This window comes from Pinus tabuliformis, chromosome 1_2 (assembly GCF_031772625.1).
Source record: "Pinus tabuliformis cultivar Carrire ecotype Pingquan chromosome 1_2, CPIR1, whole genome shotgun sequence".
In the NCBI taxonomy this organism is placed as follows: domain Eukaryota; kingdom Viridiplantae; phylum Streptophyta; class Pinopsida; order Pinales; family Pinaceae; genus Pinus; species Pinus tabuliformis.
The window spans coordinates 264,973,910-264,999,542 of NC_142298.1; the positions used below are offsets into that span (position 1 = coordinate 264,973,910).

Consider the following 25,633-nt stretch of genomic DNA (forward strand, 5'->3'; position numbering starts at 1 on the left):
GCAGTGTATCTCAATTCATGAGAGATTGTGCCCTGAAGATATCTTAGAAGATTCTTGGCACCAATCTAGTGAGGCTCAACCAAATATGAGCTCACCATGCTAACTGCAACAAATATGTCCGGACGGAGGTTCTCCAAGAACATCAACGCAAATGAGTTTATGAAACTCAGAGGCATTTCCCAAATCAGGTCCGACATCACTACCATATAACTTCTTGTTAAGATCCTCGAGGTAGTCACAGGCTCCACATTCAGAATCCAACTCCCTCTGTCTCCTATAAATGAGAGGGTCTGCACCTGTCAAACATAGGTGCCGGTACGAGAGGTTTATCATCCACAACCTTTGAGTAATGGTTTGGATCGGTTCACTCCTAGTGAATCTCAGCTGCATTAGACAGCTATCAATCCTCTCATACTATGCCCGAGGTGTTTTGCTTCAAGCCATAAAGGGCTTTCTTTCACCTGTATACATGAGATTCCTGATCATGAGTCTCAAACTCCTTGGGTTGTTCCAAGCCTGTGGACCTGCTGTAAGAGGGGAATGGTCCCCTTATAATATTTTCCTTCGGTACATTTCAGACATGTACCTTCATGCTTCTTTTTGAATTCAGGCATCCTAGTCACCATCTGACTCACATACCTCTGGAGTTGAGTCAATGGACATGGTCCCCAGTGGACTTCCTGCAACTTGATACAACCCTGAACTCAAAAACATCTTTAAAAGATCTATTTTCAAACACGTACCTTTCCATCGATAAGTGCCACCCTGTAACCTTTGACTTCCATTTCCGAGATAGACACCAGGTTCGATCAGGTACATAAAAGAGATTTTGGGGTTCCTTGCTTTCGTGGAAGAGTCGACCATTTCCTGGATGACCAACATCTCTGCTATTCGCATAAGGGCCGAACTCATAACCAAGAAATCTACCTTTCCTTCCACCCTTAGATCCGAACTTCCCAATGAAGTGATCTTTAGAGGTTCTGTTGTGCCATTCTGATAATATGCTTTGCTTCGACTTCACCCTAAGTGAATTGTGAAGAACCCATTGATCTTTTTGTCTTGTCCCAACTGTCTTTGGTGATTGCTCTTTCACTCTTGCTTGGGCATTGTCTTCACCTCAGCTCTGATACCATGTTAAGTTTAGGTATGTTCTATGCTAGAGCAATTTATTTAAATTTTCACAGTTAGCAATCACATCAACATTACAATAAACTGCAGATAGAACATAAATATAAAATCGCAGAAGACAAGCCAAGACAAGAGGACACAAGATGTGGCGCAAGCCAGGGACAAACCCCACAATGTGTGGGGAAACCCTTTGATCAAATCTTCTTTTATCTTCAAAGTTCAGCAGAGAAAGAGAGAGAGAGAGAGAGATAATACATTTACAACAGAAGTCAACACTTTGACTTATCCGGATCTGAGCATAGATCATTTCCTATTATGATGAGATCAGTTGAAGACATATTGCTTCAACTGATTCTCTAAGGTGACTCCTTCACCTATCATAGAGTTATATTTCGTCCATTAACTGCCGCTTACCATGCAGCACCATGCTGTACCATCACAGTGCTGGACCTTGATGACTGAGCTGCTCTCATCATCATGCTGCCCATTATGTTGCATCTTAATCGCTACTGTAATACCATAATCTTCATCACGGTTGCAACATATTCCTGCTACACCATAGAGGCCTTTACCGTAGTATCACTAGGATCACTTGCTGCACTGAGTTCCTCTGAGACTATGAGATCACATCTATGTATGATCATTACAGTCATGATCAAGACTATGATCATAATCACTCTTCTGAGACTGCCTCATGATGTGATGATATAGTCTCCTTCTATGTGTCAGAGGATCTCTTCATCAAACCCCTGTTTCATTATCAGGTCATGGCAAGACTGTAATATATATGTATGGAAGAGACAGCGTATAACATTATCTTCATCGAGCTGATAGAGTAAATCTATCATTGTTGTTCAATGACTATTCAGAGTCTGCTACAGGAGTGCCATTTAATGTCAAGACTAATCCTTGTTATACCGAGATTGTCCAGACTTCATGCTACCTTATCTCTCTGCTATATTAATTGAGATTATGCCGAGCGGCGAGAATATACCTTTATCTGAGATCTTTGTTGTGTCCTTATTTATGCTGAGGCTACAGAGATGCGTGGGCTTTATCATGACATATGAGATCTGGTCTGTCCGCATGAACAGGTCTCCTTTGCCTGCGTGAACAGATCTTCCTTTGCTGCGTGAACAGGTCTTCCTTATGTTATCACTGCAGCTCTTTTATTTACTGCGGCTGCATTTATATGAGACTGCATGAACCCAGCGTTAACATCCACACGTTGACAATGTTTATCATTGACAACGTATCACTTGCGTTCACCATGACTGCGTATCACCTGCGTTCACCATGACTGCGTATGACACGTAAGTCTCCAGCGTTGACTGCGTATATATTTCTGAGTGCCCAGCGTGTATATATATAATGCCCACCGTAAAACCATGACTGCGTTTAACACGTAAGTCTCCAGCGTTGACTGCGTATATATTTCTGAGTGCCCAGCGTGTATATATATAATACCCACCGTATATATATAATGCCCAAACCATGACTGCGTTTAACACGTAAGTCTCCAGCGTTGACTGCGTATATATTTCTGAGTGCCCAGCGTGTATATATATAATGCCCACCGTATATATATAATGCCCAAACCATGACTGCGTTTAACACGCTTTGATCCTTACCTTGCTGTGGCTTCATAACTGCGAATAGATCAATAACTTTAGGGCTTGAACTCTGTGTATAGAAGCTCCTTGACTGGACAGCGTACTGTGTTTAGGGCTTGAGCTCTGCGTATAGAACCTTCTTGTCTGGACAGTGTTGAGACTTCCTCAATTAGCTGTGTTTTATGTGTCTCCATGATCTGCGTGATAGGTTTTCATGACTGCATTGGTAGGGCATCATCTTAGGGCCAATGCGTGTTTCTCTTGGTGTCTCACTCCTTCTCCAAAAACCCGAGACGTGGAGAGGAGGAGATCACTCAAGAATTGTGTCTCAATGACATCAAATCCTCTTATATTTATACTAATGTGTAGATGATGAATAGACATGACGTTTGGGCTTCTAGAGCCTACATAAGAGCTGGTCGGCTTGATAATAATTATATAAACAAAATAAATTCATATCTCCATAAATACTTATCGGAATCGGATGATCTTTGGATCAATCCTACACCTCTCGACGAGAGGGATCCAATAAAAATATCAGCTGCCATAAATAAGCCGACCCACATGGAGTTTGGCCCTAGTTGCCAATTTAACAATCCCTCAGGAAGTTTGCTGCAAGAATCATGGTATGATTCAAGACAAATGAGGTATGTATACTTGTGTTTAATATTATAATGTCATGTCATATGGTTACAGGTAAGATGGATCAAGCATGATCAAGAGAAAAAGGATCTCCTCCTCTGAAAGGATGCAGGAAGGCTTAAGTCACACTAGATGAAATCAACATAATATGTCCTCATATCGAGTATGAGCTAGCTAACTACAATTAAGAAACTCTGATTGAAAGCTCCTGGGAATGGAAGGTGTGAGGAGGGAAGAAATCGTGAAATATGCAACCATGATGAAGGCAATCAACATCCAGAGGATCAGGAAAATTTGACTAGGAAATCCCCCGAAAAGATATGAAGACTCTGATGGAAGTCTGAAAAGACGAAGACCCTTGACAATAGATATCTTTGGGAGATGAGTCAACATGTATGCAAGGTGTTGATACCTACAAGAAGATGTCACTGGAAAAGGCCATCACCAAAAAGGTAATATGTGATTTGTTTTTCGGTTTCTAACCTCTTGGAGAAAGTCTGGGTATGTGTGCAGGTCCAAGGTAAGGAGAGTTGTGAAGGATGTCACAACTATGTACCTTGTGATCTAGAGCAATCACTGTTGAAGAAAAAGTGAAGATAGATGGCCCTACGAAGGAAGACCCAGATCTAAAGCCAAGGAGGATACTTTCCGGGAAAGAAGGAATGACATGATGGAGGAAAGTGATGGATGGATGAACCCTACATATGAAGAAATTGATGACATTGAGGTCTTGGATCATCAGTCAACTAGAATACCCTATAAAGTACTAATGATAGAGTACCTATTTAAGAGGGAGCTCTAGAAGGTTCCTATGAGTAAAGGAACATGAGTAAGTTTCTAAGTAAAGAGAAACTTGGAACTCATCTTTGGTTAAGTGGGAGAGTTACACACGATATTCTTGTCTTCAGTTTGGAAGAAAGAATGGAGGATTGTGTAATCATCTGGCATCCGACACTCTTTGAGGATGTGGTAGGGCATCCAAGACAAGAGTGGGCAAGAGGACCGATATTCTTGAGGGCTGGGAACCCAAGATGAGAATAGTAGGGCATACTAGGACTATCCCCTACTAGGACTATGAGAGACAATGATGATGTGTGTCTGTCAGTGATTGGTCTCGCCAACATTCTGCTCTGCTCTAAGTGAGAGATAGCGCTGTTAGTCAAGGCCTTGCTATATGAAAACCATGTTGGTTGAAATGATGTTATAACAGATGGATTGCAAATCCGATCTTCTTATGAGAATTCTTCTGTGAACTTGAAAAATTGTCCAAGTACCATGTATGTATGAATACCTCCCTAGTTAAGAGGGAGTGTTGAAGAAAGTGTAACTAGGTTTGGTCTTCATAATTACACATTCCAATGTAAATGATGTAAATTGTATCTAGTAAAATATTTTTGTAATTTTGAGTCATGGGTTTCATGCTCAAAGTTTGTTTTAGTAGCTCCCACTTAGAGCTCTAGGCTAGGTGATAGGTTTGTGTCATTGATGTAAACAATTACACTTGTAAATTATATAGTTTGTGTCTCCAAGATCAAGGGCAGAACCATGTGGAATGTCTCCTCCAAGTCCAAGTACAAATGGCTAGTAAAAGTCTCCTCCAAATGAAGATAAAAAGGCATTGTAATTTTGGAAAAAATATATTATATTCATGTCGGCTAAATCAATTATGTAATTCGGCCTAAAGACAAGTCATGTCGACCTAATGAGCAGCCTTGAGAGGACTATAAATAAGGGCCTCTCCTCCCTCATTCGAACACACTCTCATCACATCAATTTGGTCTCTCTCCTATGCGAAGAATTCTGTCTAAGGGTGCGAAGAAAGGGTCAAGTCAAGGAGCCGCAGGTCAACAAGAAGGAAGTCTATTCTACCATCTATAACCGTAGAAAATCTGTCCACACGTGTGAGGCTAGGGCATCCCCTTATATGCTCTCATTAGCAAGGAAAGAGTTCGATCTTGGGGCTATTTGAAGGGCAGATTTACTTGAAGAGAAGACACAAGAAGAGAGAACGTTTAGGAGGGCTAGAAGAGCCCTAAACCTCTCACACGTGCGAAATAACAGGTCACAATTAGGGCTGCATTACAGTCCTAGGTCATCTTCATGAAAGGGATTGATTTGAGGCCTAAAGAGTTCAGTGGTTTATCTAGAAGGAAGCTCTAAGTATAGCGAGGCAAGGAGGAGGCTACAAGAACAAGTAGCTCTCTCACACGTGCGAAAACAATGGCACCTTCAGGTCTACTGCTAAGATTGCTGAACAATTCAAGTCAAGGAAGCAGATCATCTTGTCTAAAGACAAGCTTTGAGGACAACAGCTTGACAAATGAACTATTTTGGACAAGTGAGGCTTGGAGGAAGAAAGAAGGGAGCAGAATGTTGATCCTTCCATCTATAGTTGCAGATCTGATCTATGGTACAGCAAGTCAGAGGACAGCAGTAGCAGAAGGTACTAGCCTTGATCTTGAAGACACATTGGTCAAAGGGTCTTTGTCTAGGTCTTGGAAATTTTGTCAAGTGAAGATTCTATAAGAAGAATTACCATGGGTTTTACTCTCAAGTTGGAGAGATTTTGCCCTCGCTGCTGCCTATATCTTGTGTTATTGTTCTTTTGTTTATTATGCATGATAGCTGGTTGATGAAGTTAATAAACACACACATATGAAAAGATGTTGTTTGAATAAGTGAAAGGATAAAAATACTTCACAAGCAGTTATCTAAGATCAAGAAATCATTCAAATATCAAAGCCCATATAGATTTCTCAACAATACTGCCTAGAAATTTATGTGCTTTTAACCCCGGACTCCTTGGCCTAAACCCAAAAAAACCCAGAAGGGATTTTGGTTGGTTTAGACTTCTGAAATTTGACCCCCTTGGAGCCCCACTTCAGCTTTAGCTGCAAAACTCATCCTGCTGGAAACTGCCTGTCAATCCTCCCGAAAATACCCCCAAAGTGCTAGGTTGTGCTGGGTTCACCCTTGCTATCCAATCCTTGGCTTCCCGGATGAGCTCTTGGCCAAAATCACTTGCTCCCAAGCTCCACGAAAAACTGTTGAGTGGCCTCTGCATTGTCCCTCAGCCCAGCAATTCGAACTGCTGGAATGTTGGCTCAGCTGGCTGTAAAACCCAGTAAGAATGTTGGTCTATTGTTGCTACCTCAACTCTCTAGCTCCCCGGCAAACAATATGATCTCTCTGTTGGCCTCTATCTCCCTCTGCGTATTCTCTGGCTGCCCAGAAATACGCACTCCTTGTTCTGCGTTGGTTAATGGTGCTATGTCACTGCCCTGGAACTCCTGAAATCCTTATGGAACTGTCTCCCTAGGGCGGGCACGGATGTTCCCCCAAAGTAGAGGTTGAATCTCCCGCTTGAGAGACTCGTGGCTAAACAGTCGGTTGACTCAGCTAAACAGCAGAGTGAACAGTTGAGTAGTTTGTTTGCAAATGTCAAAGATGAAACCAAAATGAGAGTTGCTCCCTCCTTATAACTCCTTGGGCCTCCTTAGCCTCATGTGGGCCCCTCCATCCACCCATTCGACTTTCCCTCCAAGCTATTCGAATGGGCTAATTCGAACTCCCATGTGGGTGGCCCCCACATTCCACTAGCAGCCAAATAAAGTCGATTTGCCTCCTAAGTCCCTAAGTCGAAAGTGTGGGGTCCTCTTCCTTAGTCAAAACTGTGCAAAATTGTGTAGCAACACCCTATTACAAATGTGTTTGAGAAGGGACATGACACATGCTAAACAAATATGAATGCATATACAGATATTTTGCAAGTATTGATGAAAGGCTTTATTAAGTGACCATGAGAAAACAAAGTTTAATGTATAAGTTATTCATTAGGAGGTTAACATTGTGCTCACATCTATGGTTGATGGTTCATATTGCAAATGTTAACAAGGGTGGTAATACATATTGAAGTTTTTAAACATAAGGTGTATGTTCTGCCCACCACCCTATACACAAATATTTCATTGAATAGAAATGACATGTTATGCTTCCGAGGTGATACTAGGGAGATATGGGATATGGTTGATACAAGTTTGATGGGTGAAATCAACAATAATGTGATCTGATTGGCCACTATGCATGCCTGTGCATTAATGTTTGATGGAAAGTGGCCTTGCTGCATCGGCTTTGCAACTAACTTGCATTGAAGTTGGTTACGTGCCTTATGAATCAAACTCCATAGTTCATTCTCCATTCCTTGGCTTTGGTAGTCACACTATGCTTTGGATGAAATTGGAGTTCATTGCTCAATTGTTCACTCAGGAGGTATAAAGCTTGGCTCATCCAACCTGACAAAGGCTAGTACTAAATGTGGTTTACTATAGTTGCTTTTCTATTGATAAATGCTAAAGATGGAGATAGACAAAATATGTATTCTAAGTTGGTTTTCACCCTCTCTCTATTTTTCAATGAATTTGGTGATGAATGAGTTTTGGATTGTTGTGTTTAGTTGTTGTTATTGTAAAAATGTTGCACAACATTCAATTGATCCCTCATACTTGTGTTTTTTGAAAAAACTCTTTCCCTTATAGGCTCACTCTGTTTTCAGTGGTTGAATTATTTTGCATGGAAATAAGTTGATATAACTCATATTAACACTGGGTTGGAGTTTTTACTATGTAAAAACTAGTAAATGATAGTTAAAAATGGTGTTTATAAATGTTGTACAATGCGTTTTATTGGTTAATGACTATGCTATGTATTTAAGTCATGGTTGGAAAATGTTTATGTTAATAAGTTCAAAGAATTATGAGACAAGTGTTTCGGCGTAAATCACATGAAAGAGCATTTGTCGACGTGTTTCAAACCAACCAGTGTGGTTCATCGTCAGGACAAGTTGAAGAATCAGATCAAGCTCTGCATATTAAATAGCCAGAGCAGAACATCCAACGGCTAAATTTCTTGACCAGGAAACGGCTAGATTTGACCGGGAAACGGTTAGTTGGACCAGATTAAGGGCAGGGCCTTTATTTTAATAAAGTTAATTCAATTGATTATTAAAATTGATAGTTAGTTATATTCTTATTAAAATAAAAGTTAAAGGGACTATTTTATAAACTTATAATTATAAATATATAAATAAATTATAAAATAAATATAAATTAATAGTTAGTTAGTTGTTAATTCTAACTATTAATTTATATTTATTTTATAATTTAGTTATATATTTATAATCATAAGTTTATAAAATAGTCCCTTTAACTTTTATTTTGATAAGAATATAACTAACTATCAATTTTAATAATCAATAGAATTAACTTTATTAGAATAAAGGCCCTGCCCTTAATCCAGTCCAACTAACTGTTTCCCTGTCAAATCTAGCCGTTAGTCAATATTAATGTTTTAAAACTCCGAAACGGTAATGACTCGGCCAGCTCGATTTCAATGACTCGGTCGTTGTAAAAAATACATTAAATATTTTTTTTAATAAAAAAACATAATTTTAAAGATGTCCATTCATGTTTCCAAACACACAGCATTATAATATAGATGGAAGACAACATATGATCAAAGTAGGCTCATGAACCAATCCATTATATCAAAATGGCACCCAGTGCACTGTCCAATGGCAATACATACTCATAGTCAACTGTCATACATGATCAAAGACTCAAAACGAAAAACACAACCAAGGAGGCTAGAAATGGCCTCTACAACAAAAGTAAACTGTGACCAGACTCCAATACTAGTACTACTAGCTAGTAGCTACTGCCAGAGGAGCCAAGATCATGTCGATCAATCTCTAGATTGTCATCAGAGTCAGACAGGGGGCCCCATGGCTCATCCTCATCATCATCATCTCCAACTGCAACTGTAGAAGTGGTACCACTAGCAGGTTGTGCAACTGCAGCAAATGCAAGCTGAGATAGAGTAGATATGCGGCTACGCTTCTGTCGTGGCTGAGCAGAGGAAGCACCTACAATTGGAGTCCTTGTTGGCTGTGAGACTGAGGCTGGTGGATCGAGATCTGCATTCAACTGAACAGCATGTTCAAGTTCAACTGATGTCTCGATATCTAAATCTAAATCAAGATCCTCATCAGGATCAAACTCTGGTAGACGACTCTCCACTACCCAATCTGATGTTGGATCAATGTCTTCCAACACAATGGGATCTGAATCAGGTCTTTTGTTCAGCAATTGGTTTCTTCTGAGCCGGAGGTTGTATTGGACATAAACTAAATCATTTAACCATTTTTTATCCAAACGGTTTCTCCTCTTTGTGTGAATCCTCTCAAAGACAGACCAATTGCGCTCACACCCAGTTGCAAGTTTGACTCAAAATACGAATTGCAAACCTTTGCAATTCAGGACAATGGCCACCAAAGGCCTCCCACCATTGTGCTACAAAAAACATAGGAGTGTAATGAGTTAGCTCAACAAAATTACAAATTATATCTAACTTTCAAATTATAAACGATTTAACAAACTTTAAAAAAAAAGTAAAACTATTAAGAATTTGAAAATTGAAATTTTTGTTTACCTGGCTCATCTGCTTCTCTTGCAATCTTTGCTAGGTTCTTCCCAAAGGTACCCGAGGCATTGGTGAAGGTTGTGACCTGTCGGTGTATCTCCAGCTGATCAGACTCCAATGGGATCATGCGATCAATGCAATCAATCAGTCCATCTCTGACCTCCCCCCTCAAAGCTCCTGACTCCTTAGCTTTATAATGATACCGTGGGTTCAAAAAATACCCAGCTACATGTATAGGGCGATGGAGTTGATTGTTCCATCTTTCATCAATGATTGCCCAAATGGGCCCATACTTTGCCACTCTATCCTTGTATACCGTCTTTATTTGCTCCTTTGCTTGATCCATAGCCTCATAAATGAAGCCCATAGCCAACCTTTCCCCATCCACCAACCGCAACACCTTAACTAGTGGCTCAGCAAGCTTCACAATCTCTGCTGCCTTTCTCCAAAAAGTTTCTTCATAGACTTTCTTTTTCAATTCTTTGCCTTCCGGTTTGTTAGACCAATTGCTTTGATTCCATTCATCACTGGAAAACATCTTTTGAAAGTTTCTATGTTGGGAAAGCATAGATTGCAATGTCAAAAAATGAGTAGCAAATCTAGTGATGGCAGGCCTAATAATATCCTTGCCCCCAGTGTGTTTCCTCATGAGACTCAAAATCAATGTACGATTGTAGATCAATTTGGTTATGCTTTTGGCATGATCTATAGTGTTTTTGACCCAATCTATTTTTCCAGTATCTTCAAGCATGAGGTCTATGCAATGTGCAGCACATGGGGTCCAAAAGATGGTCTTGCATTTTTCCTCTAACAGATTACCAGCAAGAACATAGTTAGAGGCATTATCTGTGATGACTTGAACAACATTAACCACCCCCACCTCCTCAACAACCTGATCCAATAGCTGAAACAACAAGTGGCCATCTTTTACCTTATCAGATGCATCAACTGATTTTAAAAACATGGTTCCCCGTGGGCAGAAGACAAGAAAGTTTATGATGGTACGATTTCTTTGATCAGTCCATCCATCTGACATGATGGTACATCCTGTTCTTGCCCATGAGTCCTTGAACTCTTTCAAATACTCATTAGGATTGAATTTCTTTCTGCAAACGATACCCCCTTAGCTCATGCATAGTAGGGCCTTTGAAGCCTTTTCCAGCAGCATGTATCGCATCAAACATAGGCTCATAATATGGCGAATGAGCAACATTAAAGGGGATATCGGCATCATACCACCATCTAGCTATGTACTCACAACTTACAAGCAGTCTCCCTCAATTCTTTCTTCCAATGGTCATCTAAAGTGGGCTGCATTTGACTTTTACTAACTTGAGGACCATGTGCATCTGATGGAGAGGAGGGAGTGAAATAACTTTTGATAGTCACATCACCCTTCTTCATTCTACCCTTTCCCTTATCTTGAACAGAACCAAAAGAGGGAGGAACATATCGGAAAGGGTTGGATGTATCAGTTTGAGGGATAGAGGAAGAACCCTCAAAATCATAATTAGGGTTGGTAGCCATCATTTTTTGTATCTCCCTCTTCCTCCCAATTTCAGCCTGTATGTCTCTTTGCCTAGCCTTATCTTCTTTGAATTTCTCAGAGCTGGCCAACAATTGCTTCCTAATCTCCCCAATTTTTGGTGAGGTACATGTAGTAATTTGGCCTCTAATCCCTGCCAAGTGTTGTTTCAGCCTATTAATGCCCCCAGGACCTTCCTTAATTTTCCTATGGCAAAATTTGCATTGCATTTGACTATCAACCATTTCAACATATGCCCAAGCAGGATCTCTCGCTCTAGGTGCCATTTTTTGACTAGGAAATGAAAGCAAACAATCTGAAAATGAAAAAAAAAAAAACATTGATTCAATGTTCATTTCTTTGACAAAAAACACTCTCTAGGCTTTCTAGATATGCACCTAAAATTTAATAAGCAAAAACAGATTTATAGAGGTGAAAAAAATACCTCCAGGCACAAACTGCCTCCTCAAGCTTGCTCCAAGAATCAGCTCCTCAATGCTGCTCCAAATGACTACCCAAGAAGCTCCTCACTCCAGCTACAATGCTTGCCCAAGACTCCTCACTGCTGCTCCAAATGACTACCCAAGAAGCTCCTCACTCCAGCTACAATGCTTGCCCAAGACTCCTCACTACTGCTCCAAAAACAAGCTCAAGAATTGCTCACTAACTCTCAAAGAAGTTCTCACTCAAATGCATGAGATGGTTGTGAGAGAATGAGAGCATTTGAGTGTGTTAAATAGGGTTTGGGAGGGGGAATGGACCCCAAATAACATTTAACTCATTCATAAAACACATTGGAGTCCAAACCAATCAGCAAACACCTTAAAATTTCATTAAAAAAATGTTAAATCGTTGTTTTGATGGGTTTACGGGCCGTTGTTTGTGACTCGGCCGAGTCAATACGGAAAAGGCCGAGTTGGCCGAGTCATGGGTTCATGGCTGACTCCGCCAACTAAACCGTTTCTTCAACCGAGTCATAAATTTGGGCAATGAAATGGATCAACTCGGCCGTTTCCGTTTCGAATCCGCCGAATTTTAAAACTATGGTCAATATAGTCGTTTCCTGGTCAAGAAATTTAGCCGTTGGATGTTCTGCTTTGGCTATTTAATATGCAAAGCTTGATCTGATTCTTCAACTTGTCCTGACGATGAACCACACTAGTTGGTTTGAAACGCATTGACAAATGCTCTTTCATGTGATTTACGCAGAAACACTTGTCTCATAATACAAGTTCAAAGAACTCAAACGTTAAATTTCTTGGGTTTAAACCAACTACAGTGCCAAGGTTTTAATTGAAACTCTATGATTCACACAAAGTATTTGCAGTAATGCATATTCGACTTCACAGTAAAAAAAAAAAAAAATATAAGTAAAATCCTAACCATCTTTACATGAAGTGAAGACGTGGTAAATCATTTCACCCAAAAATTTAAATATGGTTTTAAAAAAAAGAACAAATGTATCCTAGCATTCACGAAGGTTAGCATGGTGTTTTGAGTTGTTTGATTTAGATAAAAACGCTAACTCCGTAACTAAAAAGAGTTATAGACTATAGTTTGAAAAGTTGTCCTAAAGACAATAAGAAACTCAAGTTATTTGTGTGTGTGATGTATATATATTCTCATAAATCTTGTAACTGATAAAAGTTGAGAGTTAAGGATTTTGATATACTATAGGCTGCCTTGTGAAGAAATATACAGGTTTAGACCATAAATTGGGCATTCAATTTAATTGTTTCCTTTTTCAGATGATTTCATGCCTACAGTAGAAGCAACTTTCTTTTTGCCAATTTGCATTTACCTCATTCACTTTTTCACTTTTCATATATAGTATGTACGCATCATATTAAATTTTAATAATCATTTCCCAAATTAACGTTATGCCTCATACATATATTTCACTTTTCATGATAAAAGTTACATATATAAGCAGAGATAATAATTCATTATAGAATACATACATGAGAACGTGGAGACTTATTTGTGAAGGCAATAGGAAGGGATGAATGTATTTTTCTATTGATGATGTTGAGTGGAGAAACAAGGAGTTTTGTAGTTGGCTAGATTGATTCATAATGATTTACTTTCTTCATGTTATTTATATCTTATTCCTTTTAATGCTTGAGTATTTATATTGTGATCTGGGCCATGTTTAATGTATTTACAGAATTAGCAATGTGTTTACTACATTTAGTATGATACTTTCTATTATTAATTCTTTGTATGGATGTTTATGTGAGTTTCTTCAGTGGGAATAATAGAGGAAACAAAAGGGGAAGAGGTAAAAGGACAAATGTTATTTGGCAGGGTGGATGAAACAAAAGAATTAGATTTTCTATACATTTTGATGCAAATTCTGTGAGTTCAATCATATTTTGCAAATTGTTTAGATTAACCTTGATGGCCAATTTGTCTTGCCTCATCCACTAGCCCAGACCGATAATTTTCTATAGCCTCACCCTAGCATTGTTGATATTCCTAAGTCTCCTCGACATCCTACTACTGATGAATGGAACATCAATCCTGTGCAACCTCCCTTCGGTGTTATACATTGGCATTCTATGCCTGCAAACATTCTAGTTATGTCTGCTCTTGATTACATAATTCCTTATAACACCTCTTTTGCTCATTCTCTTGCCAGATAATCCATTCCCATCTTCCATGAAGGCAAAGAGAAAATACTTCTAAACAAGCCCAGCTCTGATTCTTCTGAGTCTACCTCTGCTCAATGGAAGTCACATTTAGTCAAGGTTGAGGAAGAAGGCAAACGAGAGGTTCCATTTTGAGATATGCATCCAGAGATCATGTGAACCTTGTGTTATTATTAAAATTGGCAACTAGGGCCAAACTCCATGTGGGCCATCTTAATTATGGCAGCTGATATTTTTCTTGGATCCCTCTCATCAAGAGGTGTAGGATTGATCTAAAGATCATCCGATTCCGATAAGTATTCATGGAGTTATGAATTTATTTGTGTTATGGGACAATTCGTCAAGGTCGGCCAGCAACCAAATAACCCCCACATGTGCTCAATGTTTTAGTATAAAAGTAGATGACTTGAGAGTCATTTTCCACACACTTCTCTCTTGATTTCTCCCCACTTGTCTTGGGTTTTAGTGTGAGAGAAATCTAGGAGGAAGAAGTCGTAGACGTTGGAGGAAAGGAGGCTGCCCTCTATGGAGGAGGCCTTAACAAGCCCTAGCCACAGTTCTAAAGCAACCCTAATGCTGTCCTAAATTTGCCCTAACCGCAAGTCTGCCCAGCCCTAACAGCAAGTTTGTTCAAGCCCTAGACGCGGGTTTATTGAAGTGTCTTGGGTGCAAGAAGGGCAACGTATGATGCTACAAGAAGAGGCCAAGGCAGCAAGGGAGTTAAGGTCTGGTTCAAGGCTAACCGAGCTGCTGTTAGAGAACCGAGGAGCTGAGCTTGTAGGCCGAGTTGAAGAAGGGTGAACGCAGGACTGTTTGGGGCAGCGAAAAGGTAAGGGAAGTCTGTTTTGAGTGGGTTGTAGGTGACAGCGTGGGACCACTTCAAAACAGGGACAGCGTGAAGAGGTTTTGGGTCATATTTGTGCCCAGAACAACAGCATGTATGTGGAGGACTCTTCCTTAGTAGGGCCGCAGAGATTAAGAGCCATTTTGGTGGATAGTTAAGGGCTGTTGCAGCATGACCAGATGCGCTAACCAATCACAGTATAAACATCAGTGAAAGCATACAATGGGGACAGCAGTTATGGCATGGCACAATTGATGGGACAGCAACAATACAATTGGGACAGCAGTTGTGTCATGGCACAATTGGATAGCAGCTGTGATGGGACAGCAGCAATAGCCAATTGGGACAGCAGTACGGTAAGCAAGATGCATGGGCAGCATGTTACAATGACAGCATGATAGCAGCAATGTTACAATGATGGCATGGGACAACAATGTAACAATGGGACAGCAGCAAAGGCATGCTTACAATGAAACAGCAGTATGGTAAGTTGGGTGCAGTAAGCACATGGTGGCAAGCATGGTGCAGCAAGCACATGGGACAGTATGGCAAACATGGTGCAGCAATGGCACATGATGGTACATGATATAGTACAGTGATGGGTACAGTAATGATTGATGAAGCATGATGAGATGCAGCATAGTGATGATGGGTGCAGCATGATGCAGCACGGTGAGGTGCAGCATGATGACGAGGTGTAGCACAATGATAGGTGAAAGAGTCACCTTGGAGAATCAGTTGACGCAGCATGTCTTCAACTAAGTTCAGTTATCTCATGTATCATCTTCTTAGAGATGATCTATGATCTTATTTGAATAAGTCAAAGTGTTGACTTCTGTTGTAAATGTATTATCTCTCTCTCTCTGCTGAACTATTGAAGAACATATAAGAAGAATTGATCAAGGGTTTCCCACATTGGGGTTTGTCTCTGGCTAGCGCCACATCTTGTGTCCTCTGTCTTGGCTTGTCTCCTGTGATCTATGTTTATGTTCTATCTGCAATTTACTTTAAATGTTGATGTGATTGCTAATCTGGAAAAGATATTGAGCTAACTATGAAAATTGAAATAAATTGCTCTAAGCATAGAACATACCTAAAATTAACATGGTATCAAAGTTGAGGTGAATACAAAGCCCAAGCAAGAGTGAAAGAGCAATCACCAAAGACAGTTGGGAAAGGACAAAAAGCTCACTGGGTTCCTCATCCCTCTTCAAATTCACCAAAGGTGAAGTCGAAGCAGAGAATATTATCAGAATGGCGCAGCAGAAGCTTCTGATGGCCTACAGATTACTTCAATAAGAAGTCTGGATCTAAGGGTGTAAGGAAAGACAGATGCCTTACTTACAATAAGTTTGGCCATTATGCGAAGCAGTGTCCAAATAGCAGGGACACATCACTTGATGAAGATGACAATCATTCCAGGGACATCTTCAATGATCGAAGGAATGACAAGTAATGAAAGTCATCAAGGAAATAGTCGACTCTTCAAAGAAAGCAAGGAACCCCAGTTATGAAGAATCAAATATTGTTTCTGATAAGATGAAGAAGCGTTATCTTGTATTAGCCCTCTCCATTAGACTCTTTGGGAATCTGGCTTATTGATTGTAGTGCTTCAAGGCACTTCATCGGATAGAAGGGTGCTCTCTCTAATTTGGTAGAGATGGAAACAATCGTGGGATTATACTTGGAGTTGATGCCACCTATCCCGGAAAGGGTGTAGGGAATGTTACCCCTCAATTGAATGAGGGTAACTCGATTCATTTACAAGAATCTCTTTATGTACCTGATCGCAAGAAGAACTTGGTGTCCATTTCGGCAATGGAAGTCAAAGGTTTCAAGGTGGCATTCATCGATGGAAAGGTACATGTTTGAAAGTAGAATTTTCAAAGATGCTTTTACTCATGGGTTCAGGGTTGGCAATTTGTATCAAGTTGTAGGAAGTCCATTGGGGACCATGTCAGTTGACACATCTCATCTATAGCACCGAAGATCTACTTTATGGGGCCCTACCCGATGTGAGTCAGATGGTGACAGGGATGCCTGAATTCAAAAAGAGCATGAAGGTACATGTCTGAGATGTACCAAAGGAAAATCTTACAAGGGGACCATTCCCCTCATGTAGCAAGTTCACAGGTTTGGAACAACCTGAGGGGTTTGAGAATCATGATCAGGAATCTCATGTATGCAGGTGGAAGAAAACCCTCTATGGCTTGAAGCAAAACACCCCAGGCATAGTATGAGAGGATTGATAGTTATCTGATGAAGCTGAGATTCACTAGGAGTGAAGCCGATCCAAACCATTGCTTGAAGGTTGTGGATAATAGACCTCTCATACCGGCACCTTCTGAGGACGACCTCTTTCTGACAAGTGCAGACCCTTTCAGTTACCAAAGTAAGAGGGAGTTGGATTCCGGATTTAGAATGATGAACTGCAAGCCCGTGACTACCTCGATGGAGCTTAATTTTCAGAAGTTATGTGGTATCGATACTGGACCTGATTTGGGAAATGCCTCTGAGTTTCACAAACTCATACTAACATTGATGTTCTTGGTGAACTACCGTCTGGATATATGTTTTTCAGTTAGCATGGTGAGCTCATAAATGGTTGAGCCTCACTAGATTGGTGCCAAGAATCTTCTCAGATATCTCCGGGGCATAATCTCTCATGGATTGAGATACACTGCCGGAAATACGACGCTGCATGATTATTCGAACGCTGACTGGGCAGACAATGTGGAGGATCTCAAGAGTACTTCTAAGTGTTGATTCTCTTTGCGTTCTACCTGATATCCGGGATGAGCAGGAAGCGGAAGACGGTTGCTTTGAGCACCACTGAGACCGAATACATAGCTACGAGTATGACCTCGTGTGAAGTTGCCTGGTTGCGGAAGCTCTTCAGTGAGTTGTTTGTACACATGATGGATACCACCGTAATCTTCTGTGTCAACCAAGGGGGATTCGATTGTTGAGGAATCTCGTATTCTATGATTGCTCCAGCATATAGACATCAAATACTACCTTATCTAGGATATGGTACATCGACGAGCAAGGAGGCTCCATCGCATTGAAACTGATGTACAGGTCGCAGACATTCTGTTGAAGCCCCGGGGAGAGGTCAAATTTGTGACTTTCCTGAACGACTTGGAGTCATTGAGAGACCCTCTTATGAGGGTCCTGCATGATGCATGCACTGGGAGCTTCGGGGGGCTTGGGGTACTTCTTGGAGCAACAAACAACCATAGGGCGACTCACCCTCCCCTGATGGTGCGTTGTGTACAAGGTGAATGGCTCAGCCTTCCCCTGTGATACCCCGTGGCGACTTAGGGACAGGATGAGTGGTTCTCCTGTCGAGGCATCCTACCCAAGCAGTCTAGGACTCATGGGAAGTACCTCTCATCTGGCCAATGAGCAGGGAAATGGGGTTAGGGACCTTCGTAGTACTATCAATGCACGCATCGTTGTATCTACCATACTCCCTATGCTAGGATGACCTCCATTGATCTGGAATCAATGAAACTGATATGGGATCAGTATGAGTGGTTTGAGACACTCTCTTTTGATATTGATTTGAGATCGACTGGAACTGACTTCGGGTCAGTAAGAGTGATATGACTCACTCTCTTGGAACTAATCTGGGATCAGTAAGAGTGGTATGACACACTCTCTTAATATGGAACTGACTTCGGGTCAATAGAGAATGGTATGAGACATTCTCGATCAATTCTTCTTCTTCATGGTTCAGCATAGCAAAGCAGAGCAGTGCAGGGCACTGATGGAAGAGATAGTACAGTCTGGCAGATGGATCAGCGGATGGAGTTCTCCCTAGTTGAGAGGAAGTGTTAAAATTGGCAACTAGGGCCAAACTCCATGTGGGCCATCTTATTTATGGCAGATGATATTTTTCTTGGATCCCTCTCATCGAGAGGTGTAGGATTGATCTAAATATCATCCGATTCCGATAAGTATTCATGGAGTTATGAATTTATTTGTGTTATGGAACAATTCGTCAAGGTTGGCCAGCAACCAAATAACCTCCACACGTGCTCAACGTTTTAGTATAAAAGGAGATGACTTGAGAGTCATTTTACACACACTTCTCTCTTGATTTCTCTCCACTTGTCTTGGGTTTTAGTGTGAGAGAAATCTAGGAGGAAGAAGCCCTAGACGTTGGAGGAAAGGAGGTTGCCCTAGCCACAACAAAGAAGACAGGCCAGCGAAGCTATGGAAGGGATCTACGTTGACCTAAAGGAGCTCATGGAAGAAGTTTAACGCAGCTATGGAGGAGGCCTTAACAAGCCCTAGCCGCAGTTCTAAAGCAGCCCTAACGCTGTCCTAAATTTGCCCTAACCGCAGGTCTGTTGAAGCCATAGACGCGGGTCTATTGAAGTGTCTTGGGTGCAAGAAAGGGCAGCGTATGATGCTACAAGAAGAGGCCAAGGCAGCGAGGGAGTTAAGGTCTGGTTCAAGGCTAACCGAGCTGCTGTTAGAGGACCAAGGAGCTGAGCTTGGAGGCCGAGTTGAAGAAGGGTGAACGCAGGACTGTTTGGGGCAGCGAAAAGGTAAGGGAAGTCTGTTTTGAGTGGGTTGTAGGTGACAGCGTGGGACCACTTCAAAACAGGGACAGCGTGAAGAGGTTTTGGGTCAGATTTGTGCCCAGAACAGCAGCACGTATGTGGAGGACTCTTCCTTAGTAGGGCCGCAGAGATTAAGAGCCGTTTTGGTGGATGGTTAAGGGCTGTTGCAGCATGACCAGATGCCCTAACCAGTCACAGTATAAACAGCAGTGAAAGCATACAATTGGGACAGCAGTTATGGCATGGCACAATTGATGGGACAGCAGCTGTGTCATGGCACAATTGGATAGCAGTTGTGATGGGACAGCAGCAATAGCCAATTGGGACAGCAGTATGGTAAGCAAGATGCATGGGCAGCATGTTACAATGACAGCATGATAGCAGCAATGTTACAATGATGGCATGGGACAGCAATGTAACAATGGGACAGCAGCAAAGGCATGCTTACAATGAAACAGCAGTATGGTAAGCCAGGTGCAGTAAGCACATGGTGGCAAGCATGGTGCAGCAAGCACATGGGACAATATGGCAAACATGGTGCAGCAATGGCACATGATGGTACATGATGCAGTATAGCGATGGGTACAGTAATGATTGATGAAGCATGATGAGATGCAGCATAGTGATGATGGGTGCAGCATGGTGCAGCATGGTGAGGTGCAACATGATGACAAGGTGCAGCACAATGATAGGTGAAGGAGTCACCTTGGAGAATCAGTTGAAGCAGCATGTCTTTAACTGAGTTCAGTTATCTCATGTATCATCTTCTTAGAGATGATCTATGCTCTTATTTGGATAAGTCAAAGATTTGACTTCTGTTGTAAATGTACTATCTCTCCCTCTCTGCTGAACTATTGAAGAACATATAAGAAGAATCGATCAAGGGTTTCCCCACATTGGGGTTTGTCCCTGGCTAGCGCCACATCTTGTGTCCTCTTGTCTTGGCTTGTCTTTTGTGATCTATGTTTATGTTCTATCTGCAATTTACTTTAAATGCTGATGTGATTGCTAATCTGGAAAAGATATTGAGCTAACTATGAAAATTGAAATAAATTGCTCTAAGCATAGAACATACCTAAAATTAACAGTTATGTTGTTATCTTTTTTACATTTGGCACATTACATTTTGACACAATGGGGCAAATGTGATATAATTTTGATGAATTGGATATCATACATGATGATCTTTTATTCGGGAGGCATAAGTAGCATGTAATTACGCCAATAAGCATTCTTATGGTGAGGTTCTTCATATGGACACTGTACAGATTCGTCGTCCGCCACTGTGCAGATTCAAATGACGTCATGCGGGTCGAATTCCTCCTGGGTTTGGCGTGTTTAGCAAGATTGAGGTACTGCATTTGCCCTTTAATTTGCTCCACGGTATGATTCCTGCGTTCCTTAGGAATTTGACGAATCTAGTAAGATTGAATTTGAAGAAAAACCTGTTTGCTCATGGTGAGATACCGGAGGGATTGGGTAAATCAGGGAGGCTATGGGTATTGGTTTTAATGGCATGCAATCTGGTTGGGAAAATTCTGTCAACGCTTGGTAATTTATCTGAGATGGGCTATATGGATCTTGGCAGTAACCGGCTCGCAGGAATATTCCTGAAATTTTGATGGCTCTGCCGAAAATGTGGCAATTATTGCTCACGTGTAACAAACTTTCTGGACAAATTCCGTCCAATGTTGGAAAGCTTAAGAGCATGCAGATTCTGGATCTGTCACAGAATTTGCTCAGTGGTAGAATTCCAAAGAGGATTGGGAATTTGAATTATTTGAAGAAATTGTTGCTCTTTAGAAATCAGCTTTCTGGACCCATTCCTCTGTAGTTTGACTGGCTTTGATATCTGAACTTGCAGATTTTTAAAAATAAGCCCACTGGACTGTTGTTGTGGAATCTTGGATTGAATTCGAAGCTCATCAGGGTAGATGTTTCATTCAACAAATTATGGGAACCTATACCACAGAATCTCTGCAAGGGTGGAATGCATGCAGCTTTGTGTGTTTCGTCCAATAATTTGAGTGGAACCCTTCACCTGTCTTCAGCCTCTTGCATGATATTAGTGGCACTGGGTATTGATGAGAACCGGTTGAGCAGGAAAGTGCCTCTAGGCTTGTGGAGTTCTCCAAATCTACAACTGTTGCCTTTATCTTTGGTCAGTTTACAACCTGAGTTTTTTTTAAAGGTTATGGTACGCCATGTTTTTATGTGTAGCTTACTTATGACCAGGCTTTGATCGTTTTTGCTCACGACAGAGGCCTTTAGCCATGCCGTGAATAGAACTACAGGTAGAACCCTCTTAATAGGGTTCTCACTTGTTCAAGGGTTTTACCTTGTTAATTTTTCTTCCAGAATTTTCCATGGATACTTTTTCACAGGTATACCAGGACACCCTGTCATGGCCTCTGCACCTTTGTTTGCACTTTGTTCTAGACATTGCAAGTCCCCTGACCCTTTTCGGCTCTTTCACTTACAGGTTGGACGTCTCTTGCACTCTCTAATCTGCTTGTGTAGATGAAGGCGGAATACCAGTCTTGGTAGAGATAATAAAGATTGGATCTCAGAGGGATAGAGAATTTGCCACAACACTTTTGCATCTCTATGAAGATAGTTATCTGTTTTGGACACTGGTTTCGCAAGAGGAGACTATACCACACCTTGTGGCATTGTCGCAGTCAGGCACTTCTTGAGCAAAACATAACGTACGATATTCTTCATATCATGCCTCAAATTGTATGTTTTGGTGTTGAATTTTGCTTTCTTCATTTCTAAAAAAATTTAATTGCCAATAGCAGAGATTATGCCTGGTTTGCGAATGTTCCCCACAAGGAGCTCACAATAGAGAAGGTTGTGCAGAACTAGATCCAAGTTGAAGATGGCAAGTTCCAGTTTCCAGTTGCTCACAATAGAGAAGGATGTGCAGAACTGGATCCAAGTTGAAGATGGCAAGTTCCAGTTTCCAGGAGGGGGAACCATGTTCACTCGTGGTGCAGATGCTTATATTGATGATATTAATAAGTTGATTCCTCTGACAGATGGATCTGTCAGGACTGCCATTGATATAGGGTGTGGAGTGAGTATTTTACTTGTTCTTTTTCTTTCAGTTCATTGTTATCTGCATTGCACCTTGTGATTTTTTTCTCTTCTTCTGATATCTAGCTAATCTATGTTCTGCCATCTAGACAATCGTCACTTATTGATTGTGTCAACCAAAGACCTGTAAGTCTACATTGGAAATTCTCTAGCTTAGGATCATGGTTGAGAAACATGGCCTAAAAGGTCTGAGTTGTTCTCAAATACACTTACAGATATCTTCTGAGTTGTTCTGATTTATGTCTATATTATAAACCAATAGATATGCTTGAAATGGAAAGACTAGCAGCCATTTTCTTCATCTGAAAATGTTGAATACTATGCCCAAAGGGCCTATTTAGCTATATACTTTACATGTGAATTCCTTCATTGATAGAATGTGAATCTCTCTGCCACTTGATATCATGAAAAAGAGGATGTAAGAGTGTGCCTCTACTTGCATTATCATCAATGAAGGATTTATAGCCAATAAGAGTGTACCTCTACTTGGATTATCATCTATGTTGAATTTATAGCCAGATGTGTTTTGTTCTTATATATATTTTCAACTAAGCATCTATTATTCTATGTGCTAATATGCTTCTATTATCCCAACTTCCCTTTAGTTGCCTACAACTTCTACTATAGTGATTCTAAGAAGAGAGAGGTGAAAGTTGTATTCGTATCTCTCATGTTTAGGGTCATTTTGTCCCGGAGGTTCTAAAGTATATCTCACAATGTCATGATTTCTACTTTAGTTAACATTGAGCATCCTTGAAGACCCCTCTGTAAGGAGGATGCATTGATCAGAAAGTAGGCCTTGGTGATCTATCAAATAATCCTCATTTAAAGAAACCCTCTCATGGATGTATCAAGATTCAAAGCTCTTGCTAGATCACTAATTGTCTAGATGAAAATGATCATGTTTGAGTTAAGATTGCCCTGTAGTTAATCACTTGCATTAGGCAAACAAATCGTAAGTGACCACACTGATCCTCTGAAACAACTGCAGGTTGATAGTCGGGGAGCTTATCTGCTAAAGAGGAATATCTTAAGTTTTAACCATGTCCTTTGCACCAAGGGACACACATGAAGCACAAGTGCATTTTTCTCTCGAACAAGGCGTTCTAGCAATGATGGGGATCATGTCGTCTGAAACGATTCCATATCCAGCAAGAGCCTTTGACATGGCTCATTGTTCTCGATGTCTTATTCCATGGAAAGATTTTGGTAATTGCTCAACATAGCAAATCCTCCTATAAGAGCTACTTTAATCCTACGCAAAGTTCATGATGCCTAGTTCCATATTTATATCCTTGTGTGGATGCATTTGAACATTTTTATTACTTATGGCTGCAATTGTTCAGTAGAATATTTGATCAGGTAGCCTTCATGCCCAGGATTTTAATTTTAGTAGATTGGGAATGAGATCTCCGTGAACCTTGAGTAGTTTTGCCACACTGTTTGACATTTCAAAAGCGTTCTTTTCAATATGTTTTTGATCGAATCCACGCTTTCTGTTGCCAGATGGCATCTATTTGATTGAAGTGACAGGGTATTGAGGCCTGGTGGTTACTAGATTTTATCTGGCCCCCCAATAAATTGGAAAAAATATCATATAGAGGATGGGAAAGAACTCCTGAAGACATAAAACATGAGCAAGATGCTATTGAAGATGTTGGAAAATGTTTGTGTTGGAAGAAGGTTGTTGAAAAGGGTGGTCTTGCTATATGGCGAAAACCCATGAATCACATTGAATGTGTGGAGAACATAAATATTTACAAGGTTCCTCATATTTGTAAAAATGATAACCCTGATTATGCTTGGTATGTACTAACACCCATTTCTATCATTTATGCTCGCTTGATTTTGGTCCTGAAAACTTGGTAATGTATTCATCATGGCATGATAGTTTCCAGTTTGGAACCATTGTAATATTTTGGGATTGAAAAATCACGGTATCCTCCATGGAAATTCTAGGAATGAAATGTGTGAGAATGTGTTTTGTTATTTGACTTTTGTTATTTTTGTTACTAAGTGCACTACCTGACTGTTTGATTTTTGTGTCTGAAATTTTGAATGAAAGGTATAGAAAGATGGAAACCTGCATAACAACACTTACAGAGGTTGATGATATGAATGCAATTGCAGGAGAAGCCTTAGAAATGTGGCTGAAGAGTGCAACAGTTGTTCCCAAATAAGTAGTGTTGGAATTACTACTAAAAAATTCAATGAAGATTCTCAACTATGGAATGGCAGGGTAGGAAACTACAAGAGGCTTATAGGACAACTAGGCCAAGGAAGATACTGGAATATCATGGACATGAATGCTAGTTTAAGAGGCTTTGTTGTTGCCTTGGTCAATGATCCTGTGTGGGTCATGAACGTTGTGCCATTAGTTTCCAAACATAACACTCTTCGAGTCAGCTTTGAGCGAGGATTAATTGGAAGTTATCAAGACTGGTAAGCCATATTTTGGTGCACATTTCTGTTGCAGAGATTTCATCTAGGGACAGTGACTCGCTTTGATATAATCTTTTGTTTGCTGAGTTCTCACATACCCTGCGATCAGAACATTGTAGTCTTTCAAATATGTTTAAAGTTACTTGATTGTCTCTTTTTCTTCTTTTAGTTTTTACCAAGGAAAACCTCTTCAGGATCTCCTTTTTCCCTGGAATTTCAGGATCTCCCTTGTCCCTAGAATTTGCTGATGGAGAGTGGCTCAACTACTAGCCACAAGAGTGACTGGTAACCCTGAGGGACTCAACTGGATTTGAACCTGTAACTTGTGGTCTCCCTGTCGGCAACATGCCTTGCGCAGATGAACCGTCTGCACTAACCATTGGGGCTAGCTACTTGATTGTGTCAATTTGCAACTATTGTTAACTGAAATATTGGAGTTCAATGTCATTGTACTTGCACTGAAGATTATGATTTTCATATTTGGGTTTTGAGCTAGTGAGAAACATAGATATCTCCATGGCTTGGGGAATGCTATATGCAGGGACATGCTCCACATTGATCCCTCTATGAGCAGGCAAACCTTAAAAGTAAAATTAGTTTATCTGTCTATGCCGTGAAGAGAGGGCAGTCGCACCCTG

At 40.7% G+C, this 25,633-nt stretch overlaps 1 protein-coding gene and 1 pseudogene across 4 annotated transcripts in view; one reads left to right on the plus strand and one right to left on the minus strand.

The window, feature by feature from the left end:
* Window positions 1-24,999, plus strand: part of LOC149205369 (putative methyltransferase PMT17) — a 32,836-nt pseudogene extending 7,837 nt beyond the window's left edge.
* LOC149205368 (uncharacterized) overlaps window positions 1-25,633 on the minus strand; it is a 260,188-nt gene that overhangs the window by 209,046 nt on the left and 25,509 nt on the right. The gene's annotated exons all lie outside the window — the stretch shown is intronic.